The sequence below is a fragment of the Marmota marmota genome, unplaced genomic scaffold (genome assembly GCF_001458135.2).
Source record: "Marmota marmota marmota unplaced genomic scaffold, marMar, whole genome shotgun sequence".
In the NCBI taxonomy this organism is placed as follows: domain Eukaryota; kingdom Metazoa; phylum Chordata; class Mammalia; order Rodentia; family Sciuridae; genus Marmota; species Marmota marmota.
The window spans coordinates 6085160-6096835 of record NW_026000136.1 but is presented as its reverse complement, the minus strand read 5'-3'; the positions used below and the strand labels follow the sequence as shown (position 1 = coordinate 6096835).

Here is an 11676-nt window from a genome sequence, read left to right as displayed (position 1 = left end):
GGCTGAGGCGTGGGTGGGGCGAACCGGACTTGTCCAGAGCACTGTCTAGGCATGCCGGCAGGGTGAGAAGTCCCAAGGGCTCGGTCTTGAGGGTCCCTGCTATCCTTGGGGCTCTGCCTCGGATGCCCTGGGTGGCTTGGCGTAACCCTCTGGAACGCCCCTGCCTCAGTTTCCCCTCCTGTAACACGCGGACTGGGGGGCTTCGGCTCACGCAGTTTGTGTCAGACCGAGCTGAAGGAGTCCTCGAGAGCCCTCCCCCCAAGTCATCCCAGAGGTTGGGGTGAGTGAGGGAAGGAGGGGGCCAGGGCTGGGAGGGGGAGATAGCCCTCTCTGTTCCCTGGGTTCTCGGCCCCTAGGTTCCAGCCCTCTGAGATTTGAGCCCGACCCAGGGGAGTACCAGGGTCCTGAGAAAGCCTTGGCTTTGCTTTAAGTGGTGGGGGTCATGCGAGGCTGGTTCAGGCAACAACTGCCGCCCCCCCTATTTGGGTGGGAGGGACCGCGAGGATGCCCACCCCCTGTGCTTCCTAACACCCCCCAGCTCGTCCGTGCAGCGCGAGCCCTGGCTCCGGCGGAGAGAAGGAGCGCGGTGGCGAGCCGAGCGCGAGAGCAGAGGGGTTGGGGAGGCGGGGGAGGGAGCGGAGGGTGCGCGGCGCGGAGCCGGACTCGAGCCGCGGAAAGGGGGTGGAGGAGCGCGGGCGAGCGAGGGCGGGCGGCGCGGGGAGGGCGGCGAGAGCGAATTTCCCCCCCCGGCCGCGCGGCGAGGGGCGGGGCGCACGCAGATCGATGGGCGAAGCTGGGGAGGAATTTCAATCCTGGGAGCGAAGTTAGAGCCTGAAGGACGGCGGCGGCGGTGGTAGCGGCGGCGGGCGCAGCACCGGAACGGCGGCGGGGCCGGGCAGGTAAGCGTGGAGCCCGCGTCGGAGCGCGATGGGGCGCCGAGCCTGGGGGGGCGTGGGACCCCGGCCACCAGGGCAACGCGCAGGCCCCGTTACCTCGAGTCTCTGGGCAACCTCGTATATTCTGCGTGCGTCCGGGCTCTGGGTGCGCCCCGGGCCCGGTGCGCGATCTCAGCGCAGCGGGCAAAGTTGGAAGAACTTGGTGGTGGATCCGGTGCTGGCCCTGCCAGGCAGAGCCGACCGGGGTCGGGGTCCAGCTGTCCCCTCGGAGTCACTACCGCAACCAGCACAATCTCTCCTCTCGGAGCTGCCTCTTCCCCAGCACTTCTACCCCTCTTCCTTCCTCCTTCACTGCCTCACCTGAGCCTGCTCTCCAGAGCGGTTGCCACTTGCCCTCGACCCTCGGCAGCCCCTGGCCTACCTGGGAACAGTGGTGCTGCCCCTGAGTCCCTGTCCCCCATCCTACCCAACGTCACCATCCCTGCCCCCTCAGCCCTCGGTAAAAACCTGGAGAGCCTCCTCACCTAGCACCCCGGACTGGCCATGTTCCGGAAGGGCCACTTTCCGCGGTGTGCACCAGTGGGCTGAAACCCTGGCATGAAGTGGGGGACTTTGCTCCCAACTTGGTGGATACCCACCTGGGACCGTCCTGATGGTCTTCTTCTGTGGGATGGGGTGTGTATGTGGGGTGCTGCTGAACCTACTTCCTCCAGCCTGACTCCAGGGTCTCCTCTCCATCCTGCTTGTTGCTCAGGAGGGTGCCCTGGGGCTCTGTCTCCCCTCTAACTCACAGGTGAACAGTGACAGCCTCTGACGACAAAATCAGGTCCTTCCAGGCATCTACTGTTTGACCTTGGGTTAGATGACATAGAGCCTCAGTTTCCACATCTCTAAGATGGGAATATAATCAATATAATGATAATGCCTTTTGTGAAATGAAGACTTAGCCAGCACACAGGAGTCGGGGAAACCTTTCCTCCATGCTGGGAGCCTCGCCCAGGTATAGACCTCCCAGCAAACCCTCAGGTGAAGGCACCTGTCTTCCCACATGTCCAGACAGAACCAGTTGACTGTGTCTGCCTTTTGACCCCAACACTTAAAGGGGGCTGTGCAGAAAGTTTCCAGGAGATCCCAGGATCCTTGGGATCAGGAGCTCCAGATGGATGCAGATATAGAAGCACAAAGGGTGAACTTCCCCACCCTGTATCTTGTGGAAACTGCCTCCTAGCTTCTACCCAGCACGGAGAGGAAATAGATTGAATGGGGTTTATGTCTCTTTAAAACCCAAATAACCTCATTTGTTTTTTTTTCTGCTTAGCTAGTCCCCTGGCCTCCTCTTCCCTGTCCTTCCTGCTCTCATCTTTTGATTGACAAGCGTTGAGGAGATGGACTCCTAAGTCCCTCTCCAGTTTGTCCCTCGTTACCAACTCCAGATGGCCCTGAGTTTTAGAGGGGGACTTCCCCTTTGAGGGGGTTTGAAGCCTGGCCAGGATCTCAGTACCTTGGTCCCTCATGGTGGCTGGGAAGGTCTGAACCCCTGTTAGGCAGAGGGCCTCAGGGTCTCAAAATCAGAAAGGCTGGTGACGTGTGTCCACTCCTCCAGCCCCTTCAGGCTTCCACACATCCCCGGCCCTGGTGGCAGGGCCACTTGCAAATCCTCAGGATGATGATACAGCAGGCCCGGCACAGACAGGTCGTGACTCCGAGAAAGGCTGGGACGGTGCCTTCACCAGAGCCACACTCCCCGGCCTGACAGACCTGGATTGGGGGCAGGTCTGCGGGTGCTCACCCGGGGCCAGAGTGGCAGAGGGAGGACGAAGCCCCTTCCCTACTGCCCCCATAGGACTCTCTTTAGAAAACAGCAATTTATAAAGTGCCTTGAAGTGGGGTCCCCACACTTGGGCTGGGGAGAGGCTGACCCCTATTTCCTCCCCCAAGAAACAGGTGCCTGGGGCCCGCAGGAGAACCTAGGATTGGAACTCAGAGTAGCCCCTCTTTTGGACCTTGGCCTTGGAATCACTGGGCCTAAATCCTTGGACCCTGAGTCTTTGGACCCTAGTCCAAGAGAGCAAAATTAGTAGGACCTAAATTACCACAGAGACTTGGATCAGTGGATGACTACCGGAGCTTCTGCCTGGGCCGGGTGCCTGTGTCTGTGTCTGTCCCCAATGTCCATGCACCTGAGCACAGGAACCCTAGATTTCAATAGAATTTTCCAAACACTCAAGAAATCTTTCTCCCATCTCCCTGGGTCATACCCCTTAGCCTGTAGTCCTCTACCCAGTCCAAGGGATACAGTCCCCTTTAGTAGGGGACCTTATCTGTGAGTGTCTCCAGATTCGGATACCAGAGCATGAGAAATTTACGAGCAGAGATGCATGGACCTGGGGTGTTCATATTTCTCCTCAAAAACAAACAGGCAGACCCTGTAGGTGCCAGGGTGGGTGGCGTATAAATATGTACAGAGGGAGGGCGGCAGGATGAGAAACGCTAGCAAGTGACAGGAAGGAGATAGATCTCCAGGGCCAGGTGACGGGGCCATAAATTTCCTGCCGTGAACCTGGAGCGGATGGTGGAGTTGCCGCGGACATTGGATGCATTCGTCATCTCCCCCACCTTGCCCTTCCCCTTTTTGTTTTCTGACATGGATTCTGTTTCTTCCGATGGAGTCTTAGATGTCAGCTGGCCTTGAGTGGCTCTTTGTTGGGTGGCCGTTGGGGGAGTTACTGCAGGGATTTTGGTGTCATCTGTCCAAGATACACAGGAAGAGACTGAGGCCCTGGTAGGGCCCCGTGTGGTCCAGGGTTGCACAGTGAGCGGGGGCAGAGAGGTGGGGCAGGGAGGTGTTCGCTGCGTCCTGTTGTGCTGGTTTAGGTCAGGAGTTTGAGCAAAGCAGGGGTCACCTTGGCTGCTGGGGCACCTATTTCCCCCATGTAGTCCCTGCTAACCAGTTGCACCAGAGGGGAGCAAGAAGTAGTGGTGGCTACAGCCATATGATACTTCTCTGCAGCCCCCACCCAACCCCGCTACTTTCCTGAGACTCTCCCTGTTGGTCTCCTAGAAGGGGCGGGCAGGGCAGGACCTGGGGAGACCCGGGGCGGGCCCTGCCTCAGTGTTGAGGAGTCCCAACAAGACCAGGTGCAGCAGGGAGCTCAGCAGGGAGCTCAGCAGGGCCTGCGGGGCCTTCTTGGGTAGGATACAGAATGGCTGTGGCTCATCCCCCTGCTCTCTCTGTGCCCTGGGGGGTGAGCAGGAGTGGGTGGGGAAATTGAGTCATAGGGTGACCCAGTGTCTGAGCACTGAGCTGCTCCACAGCAACCCTTCTTCTGCCCACTTGGCCATGACTCCTGGGGCTCTTCCGTTCTGGGGGACCCAAGTCTCAATGACTCAGCCTCCCTTCTTGCCCTAACAGTGAGCCTTCTCTCCTCGGGACTCATGGCCCAGTTCTTCTTCAGGGGTCCACTGTGCTGTGAACCGTCCCCATGTTCCTCTGCCCCAAGCCCCGGGCCCTTGCAGAGGAGGAGTCCGGCTGCCCTTAAGGTGCAGGCAGGAACCACGGAGGAGCTCTGTCAGCAGCTGGAGGGTGCTGGCCAGCCGAGGACTGGACGGCGAACACCTGCCGCCCTGGGGGTTTCTGCTGCAGGCAGCTCCTGGGCCATCTCTGGAATGGTCTCTGGCAGCTGCAGGGAGAGAGCCTGGTGGAAGGACTTTAGGGGCTAACGCAGGGACACGGCCTTGCTTCTCTCTCTCTGCAATGCCTCAGCTCCCCAAAATGAGGCCGGGTTTGAGAGGGCTGGGTTTGGTGAGCCACAGCCCGACCAGGAAACACCCCTCAACCCTGCCCATCGGCTACTGGCCACTGAGCTGGCAGAGCCTCTGATGCAATCCCTCCATCAGACAGATGGAGAAACTGAGGCCCAGTAGGACAGTGAGCTAGTGTCAGGGCAGAGAGTCACCCAGGCCCAGTCCTGTGCCTGACCACCTCTGCCCCTATGCCTGACCTCCTCCCCCCAACTCAGGGAGGGTCAGCATCTTTTCAGACCCCTGCCTTACTGGTGGGGGCTGACTCTCGGGGTGGAGGGGAGGGTAAGCAGCCCACAGTCCACTGTGACTCTATCCTGCAAAACCCCCAGCCCTCCAAAGCTCTCTGCCATATGCCCCTCCTACGGTTCTTCTGTGAGGGGTGGTGGGATCCAAAGCATTTACAGGGCACTGAGGGAGTTGAGAGCTTCTCATGCGTGCAAGGAGGGGGTGACAGGAGGCTCCAGGGTCTGCCCCATGCAGTGTGCACACCTGGCCAGCACCGCCCCCACCTCTGGAAATGGTTGGATCCAGCCGGAATCCTGCCTCGGATGGGAACCCCGGAGATGACTGACAGCCAGGAGGCTCCCTCATGTTTACCGACAGATCCGAGTTTTATTTTCAGCAGGATCAAACTCAGGCACCTCTTAGTCATTAACTTCTTCTAGTTTAATAAACACAGAGGCACAGGCAGCCACATGCCCACCCCACGCAGGCAAGAGGATGGCTCCTGGCTGGCCTTGGGGCTGGGAGTCCTCTATGGAAAAAGGGGCTGTGGGCACTGTAGAGGCCTGGGGGAGTGCATGGTGAGCAAACCTCTGGACACTGTCAGCAACAGCTGCGTGGCTTCATCGCCCCTGTTGCTGGGGAAGGGCCTCAGCCAGTGCCCCGGATGTCCCCCAGCACAGACGCTCTGCCAGGCGCCTCCAAAGGCCTCCCTGGAAGCCCGAGGGACTGGGGCCTTCAGGATGTGTTTCCTGATTCTGGACCATAGGCCAGAGCCTATGCTGGGGCTCCTGCGTTGGGCCCCATCTGGGAAGTCAGAGCGCTGACCAAGAGGCACCCAGTTGAGATGGCCCAGGAAGCTCCCTGTGTGCGTCAGGAAAAGTGGTGATCCCTGACCACCTTGTGAGAGGTTGCCTGCCCTCTGCAGGATGGGGACATTATGCAGCATCAGGGCACTCTGGCCGCCTGTCCAGTGTCCCCAGGAACCTCTAACTTCTTGGTTTGCTGTGGTTTCAGGAGAGAGGTCACCCTCACCCCCTGTTTGTTGGTTCTCCCTGAGTGGACTATGTACCAGGGCCTTTGCTGTCCCCTTGAGCGGCCTTCCTCAGGTGTGATAGCCCCCGCAGAAGCCTCTGGGGGGTGGGTGTGCCCAGCAGCAGGTCAGGGGTAGTCCAGCAGCTGCTCATGTGACCTGGGAGCAGGCCCCCTGCCTTCCATGTGTTAAATGGGTCTAAGGCAGTAGCCAAGCCCAGGGTGCCGGGGCTGGGAGCAGAGCCCAGAGTGGGTGCTCTGGTCCCAAAGACTGCCCTGGGCAGGGAGACTCAGATTGTGGAGCCTCTGAGGCAATGTGGCCTGGGTGGTCCCTTCCCCTCCCTGAGCCTTGGCCTCCCCTCTTTAGGTGGGGGCTGGGGGTGGAGCTCAGGGATAGAGCGCTTCCCTGGCAGGCACCAGGCCTTGGGTTCAATCCCCAGCACTGAAGAGAAATTGTCCACACATGTTCTGGGAAAAATACAAAGCTGCTCTGCTGCTTGCAGAATTCCCCAGGGGACCCTCACTCAGAGCCGCGGTGGCGCTGGAGTCCTGTGGTGGCGGAGGAGGAGCTGGGGGACAGGAGGAGACCTCTGTTTGCTGGGCGCTCAGCGTGGTGCTGGGCACTTTGGAGGAAGGGCAAGGCCAGTGTGGCCGAGCGCAGGGCTGGGAGTCGATTGAGAAGTCACGGGTCCAGGCTGCCAGGGAGTCGGAGTTCCTAGGAAGAGTCTGTCCTGGGGAAGCTTTGGGGTTTGCAGCAGCCGAGAGACCAGTGGATGTGTCTATTTAAACGGCCCCTCTGGCTGTAGGTGAAGAAAGAATTTTAAGGCTACGAGTCTCCATGGGGAGACGGCTGGTGTCTGGGAGGGTAGCCTCAACTGGGGCGATGAGGCTGGTGATGGGGGGACTCAGCGCATGAAACTTGTGTTTCGACATTGCTTAAAAACGTTGGAGCTGTGTTCCTGTGGAGAAAAATATTCTGTAAAGCAAAACCCATTTTCCCATTTATATCCATTAGGAGATGAGGGACGCAGCCCTGGAGAGTATGATTGCATAAAGCAAATCCTGCTTCCCCTTTGACATCCGCTAAGATTTATTTTTGGGGGAGACAAACCCCTTGGGATCCCTGGGGGATGCTAGTGAGGGCAGAGCTCAGGGCCCACTTCCCCGGGTACCGTCGGATCTTAGCTGCGAGTGGGTGCAGATGAGTGTCCTTGTGAGCACAGGACATGCACATGCATGTGCCTGTGTTCACACACGTGTGCATGGGCACACCCTCTCTGGGCCCTGGCCCCTTCCGCCCTCAGAGACTGGAGCAGGTGGCAGATGCGGGTTCTGAACGTGCTGATGAACGTGAGACCTCTCTGTCTGAGGGCTTGGGTTCTATAAAATGAACTTGGCTGCTTTTTCTTTCTTTCTTTCTTTTTTTTGCAAATTCACTCGAGTGGATGGGGGTTTAAGAGGAAGGTGCACATGGAGCTGCCTGGGCTCCTAATGGACCCTCACCTGTTGGGTCTGGGAGCCACCTGGCTCCCCTATCCTGGGGAGACTTGGGGATAGACTTTGGGTTCCCAGGCATTTGCCATCATCTGGTTTATTTTGGTCCCCACCTTATGGTGTCCTCACAGAGCAAGAACAGGCTGGATCTGAAGGATGTGCTTAGCCAGAGACACTCTTTTAGAAAAAACAACTTACCAGAAATCCAGGGCGGCCACTGGCCTAATCCACACGAGTCAGGGATCAAATGGGAGGGCCCTGAAACAGGCAGCCCCGGCGCTGCACAGCTGCCTCCAAACAGGAAAAGGTGCACCCTTACAGAGCAGGTGGTCGCATCACCCACACCCTGACAGGTACCCCCAGAGGGAGGCCCACGCCTGCATGTCTGCTGGCACAGATGCACGCACGAGCACAGTGTCACAGGATCCTGGACCTCAGCCCACCGCCCAGATGGGACCTCTGCTCTTATGCCACCCCGACCATCCAGCCACCTGCTGCCACGGATCCTTACTCCTGCCCAGCCTGGGCGCTCGGCAGGCCAGTGCCTCTGTGAATCTTCACACAGCCGAGGCAGGTGCTGTGTGCCCATTTCACAGATGGGGAGACAGCGGGGAAGTGACTTGGTCCAGGCCCATATCCACAGGGGCCAGAACGCAGCTCTGCCGGTCTCTGAACCCCACTCCCATTTTGTGGAAGAGAGTGCTGAGCCTCAAGGGGAAGGGAAGACCAGAGAGCTGATACTGGTGGTCTGGGTGGAGGGTGACTGGGCAGTGGGGTCCAGGCTGCCTGGATGGGCCAGCCTCCAACCCCCACATGCTCCCTCTCCATTCCAACCCAGGGTTCTACATGCCCAGGGTGCAGGCTGCCCCCCACCCCCAGGCCCAGGAGTTGTTGAAAGTGCAGCCCCCCCCACCTGCCCAGGCTTCCTGACCCCTTGGCTTCTCTACCCATCCAAGGTCCAGTGCACCAGGTGCATCCTGCCCTGCCTGAGTGGCACCCTCGCCCCTGCATGGGCACCAGGGTGACCTCTGTCTTTTCATGCCTGTCCACCAGAATGAGTGAGGGAGTCAGTGTCACAGCCCTAGTGACACAGGACATTAGAGCGAGGAGAGAGCCAGCGTAGAGAGGGCCGTCATGGGCACATGGACACACCAGTGAGCCTCCCAAGCACCAGGGACGCCTGCATGGAGGTGCCACCCCGGTTCCCACTGCCCATTTCCAAGATGGAGGGGAGGGGAGGGGCAGAGGCTGAAGGCAGCACAGAACCAGCAGCACATGAAGCAAATGAGCTTTCGCTGACACCGCAGGCGTGTAAAGAGAGTGACGGCACTGTCACAGCTGTCACTCACATGACGGTCTATCCACAGGGCAACGTGCACCTTGGAATATGGAGGACTATTAAGAACTACTTTATGACAGCAGAGGGGACAATTTAGGCAGAGTGGACAAATTCCTAGAAAGATAAAAATCACCAAAACCGATTCAATAAGAGACACAACATCTGAGTAAGAAAAAGACCAATTAATTTACAACTTCTCACAAAGAAAAGCCCAGGCCCAGATGGCTTGATTAGTAAATTCTGTCAAGTATGTAAAAAAATATATATATATCAATCCTTCAGAAACTTTGAGAAAAAGAAAGGGAAACATTGCACATATTCTGTGACATCAGTGTTTTCCCTGATGCCAAAGACAAAGATGTCACAGGGACAAACACAGGACCTGTCTCAGGAACAAAGATGCAAAGATTCTTAACAAAATAGCAAACCAAAGCCAGCAACACACAGATAGACCCCATGGTGGGATTTCTCCCAGGAATGCAAGGTTGGTTTGGCTCCTGAGCATCAACCCTGTGACATACACACTAAGACAGAAGGACAAAAGCCACATCAGAACCAGATAGATGCAGAACAGCGTTTGACAAAATCCCAACACCCACTGTGGAAAACTCGGAAGCCAGCATCAGGAGGGAGCCCCTTCCTCAATGTGATAAAGGTGGACCCCACAGTGGACGTCATCATTCCCGGCTCCTGGCCAGGAAGTCAGGACACAGGACTCATTTGTCAAAGATGAGGGTGTTCCTTCCCTCACTCATGTGGTGGACACCTTCTGGGCCTGGGTCTGGGACTCCAGATACTGTCCTTTTAATCGTATTGTCTTGCTGCTCCCACTGGGCATCCTAGGCCCATTCTGAACTGGTCTGTGGCCCAGAGTGGTACTGGAACACCTTAGTTATAGGTGCATCCAAAGAAAGATCATAAAAGAGACAGAATTCCAAGTTAGATTTTAGGAGTCCCCCTGCTTTGAGTGCAAAGCATCAGGTGACTGGATGGCTTCCGGGGTTTGTGAGGTGATCTGGGGGCCATCCTCTGTTGGAACAAGACCCTGGGTGGCTTTGAGAGAAGCCTGCTCAGCTTACAGGCATGGCCGTGGCAGAATGCTTGCTCATTCACACTGTGCACCACCCCTTTCTCTGAGCACTTCCCCAAGAGATAATCCATGCACCGCAGGTCTCGAGTGCACGTCCATTGTTGTAAATGTGGGATTCAGTAATATTCATACATTTATGGTGTTGCACAACCAGGGCTACAAACCAGTGTTAGAGCACTTCCATCAGCTCAGGGGGGTCCCTCCTGCCTATTTGCAGCCAGTTCCCCATCCCAGCACCGACCCGCATCCCGTCTCTACAGAGTTACCCTTTGGACAGTTCACGTCAACATAATAACAAAATGAGCACAGTGCTCCGTGTCGTTCATTCATGTGGTGCTGCGTGTCAGCGGCCTGTTTATTTTATCACTGACCCGTATCCCATCATATCACCATACCACGGACCATGGATGAACATCTGAATCGTTCCCAGCTTGGAGCCATTGTGAACCCAGCCGTGACGTTAGTGCACCAGCCTCTGGGTACACAGGTCTTCATTTCTCCTGGGTAGATTCCTTGGGGTGGAATTGCTGTGCTATCTGATAAGTTTATATTTAAATTCTTAACCCACTGCCAAATCGGCAGGCTTCCAAATTGGCTGGACCATTTTGCATGCTCATTGGCAAATGCAAAAGGGCTGCTTGCTCAGACCACTTGCTGTTTTAGGTCTTTTTTTTTTTTTTTTAAGAGAATCCAAGCAGGTGTGCAGAGGTATCTCATGGTGGTTTCCATTTGCATTTTCCAGGTGACCAATGAGGTCGAGCATCTTTTCCTATGTTTGTCAGGCACCCATGTTTCTTCTTCGATAAAATGTCCATTCAAATCTTTTGTCCATTTTTAATGGGTTGATCTTATTTTCAAAACTATGGTGAGAGGTCTATATATTTTTATGGATGCAAGTTCTCTATCAGAATTGTGATTTCCAGAGCCAGGTATAGTGGTACATGCCTATAATCCTAGCAGCTTGGGAGGCTGAGGCAGGAGGATCTCCAGTTCAAAGTCCGCCTCAGCAACTTAGCAAGGCCCTAAGCAACTTAACGAGACTCTGTCTCCAAATAAAATATAAAAAAGGGCTGGGGTATGTCTCAGTGGTTAAGTGCCCTGCTTTTAATCCTTGGCACAAGGAAAAAAAATGATTTCTAAGCCTCTTGTTCTCAACTGTAGCTTGTTTTTCCTTTTCTTAATGGTTATCTCTCTGGACGTGCACCTTTGAGTCAAAGTCCAATTTACCAATATTATTTTCTTTTATGAATCATGGTTTTGGTTTCTTTGCCTAATTCAAGGTCACAAAGATTTCCCTCTGTCTTCTTCCAGGAGTGTTATAGTTTTAACTCTTAGGCACAGATTTACTGACTGATTTCAGTTAATGTCTGTGTATGGTATGTAAAGATCAAAGTACTTTTTTGGGGGATACTTTTTTTTTTTTTTGAAAAATACTATCTTCTCTGCATTGAATTTTCTTGGAACCATGAACGTCAGAGTTTATTTCTGGATTCTCACTTCTATTTCTTTGATGTAGACATTGATTCTTAGAGCGTTACCACACTTTCTTGAATACTGTAGCTTTGTGGTACATTTTGAAATTAGGTAGTTGTCAATCCTCCAGATTTGCTTTTTTTTTTTCTTTTCAAAATTGCTTTGGCTCTTCTAAAGTCCTTTGCAATTCAATGTAAACTTTAGGATCAGCTTGTCAATTTCTGCAAAAATGCCTGCTGAGATTTTGATGTGCTTGTGTTTAATTTACAGATCCAATGGGGAATCATAAGCCTTCTAATCCACAAACATGCCATGTCTTCTCATTT

General features: G+C 55.3%; 1 protein-coding gene across 1 annotated transcript in view; it reads left to right on the top strand.

The window, feature by feature from the left end:
* Nucleotides 1–770: 770 nt before the first annotated feature.
* Elfn1 (extracellular leucine rich repeat and fibronectin type III domain containing 1) overlaps nt 771–11676 on the top strand; it is a 59930-nt gene continuing 49024 nt past the window's right edge. The window contains exon 1 of the mRNA XM_048785184.1: nt 771–899. The gene's annotated coding sequence lies outside the window, so the exon portion shown is untranslated. The remainder of the gene's footprint in view (nt 900–11676) is intronic.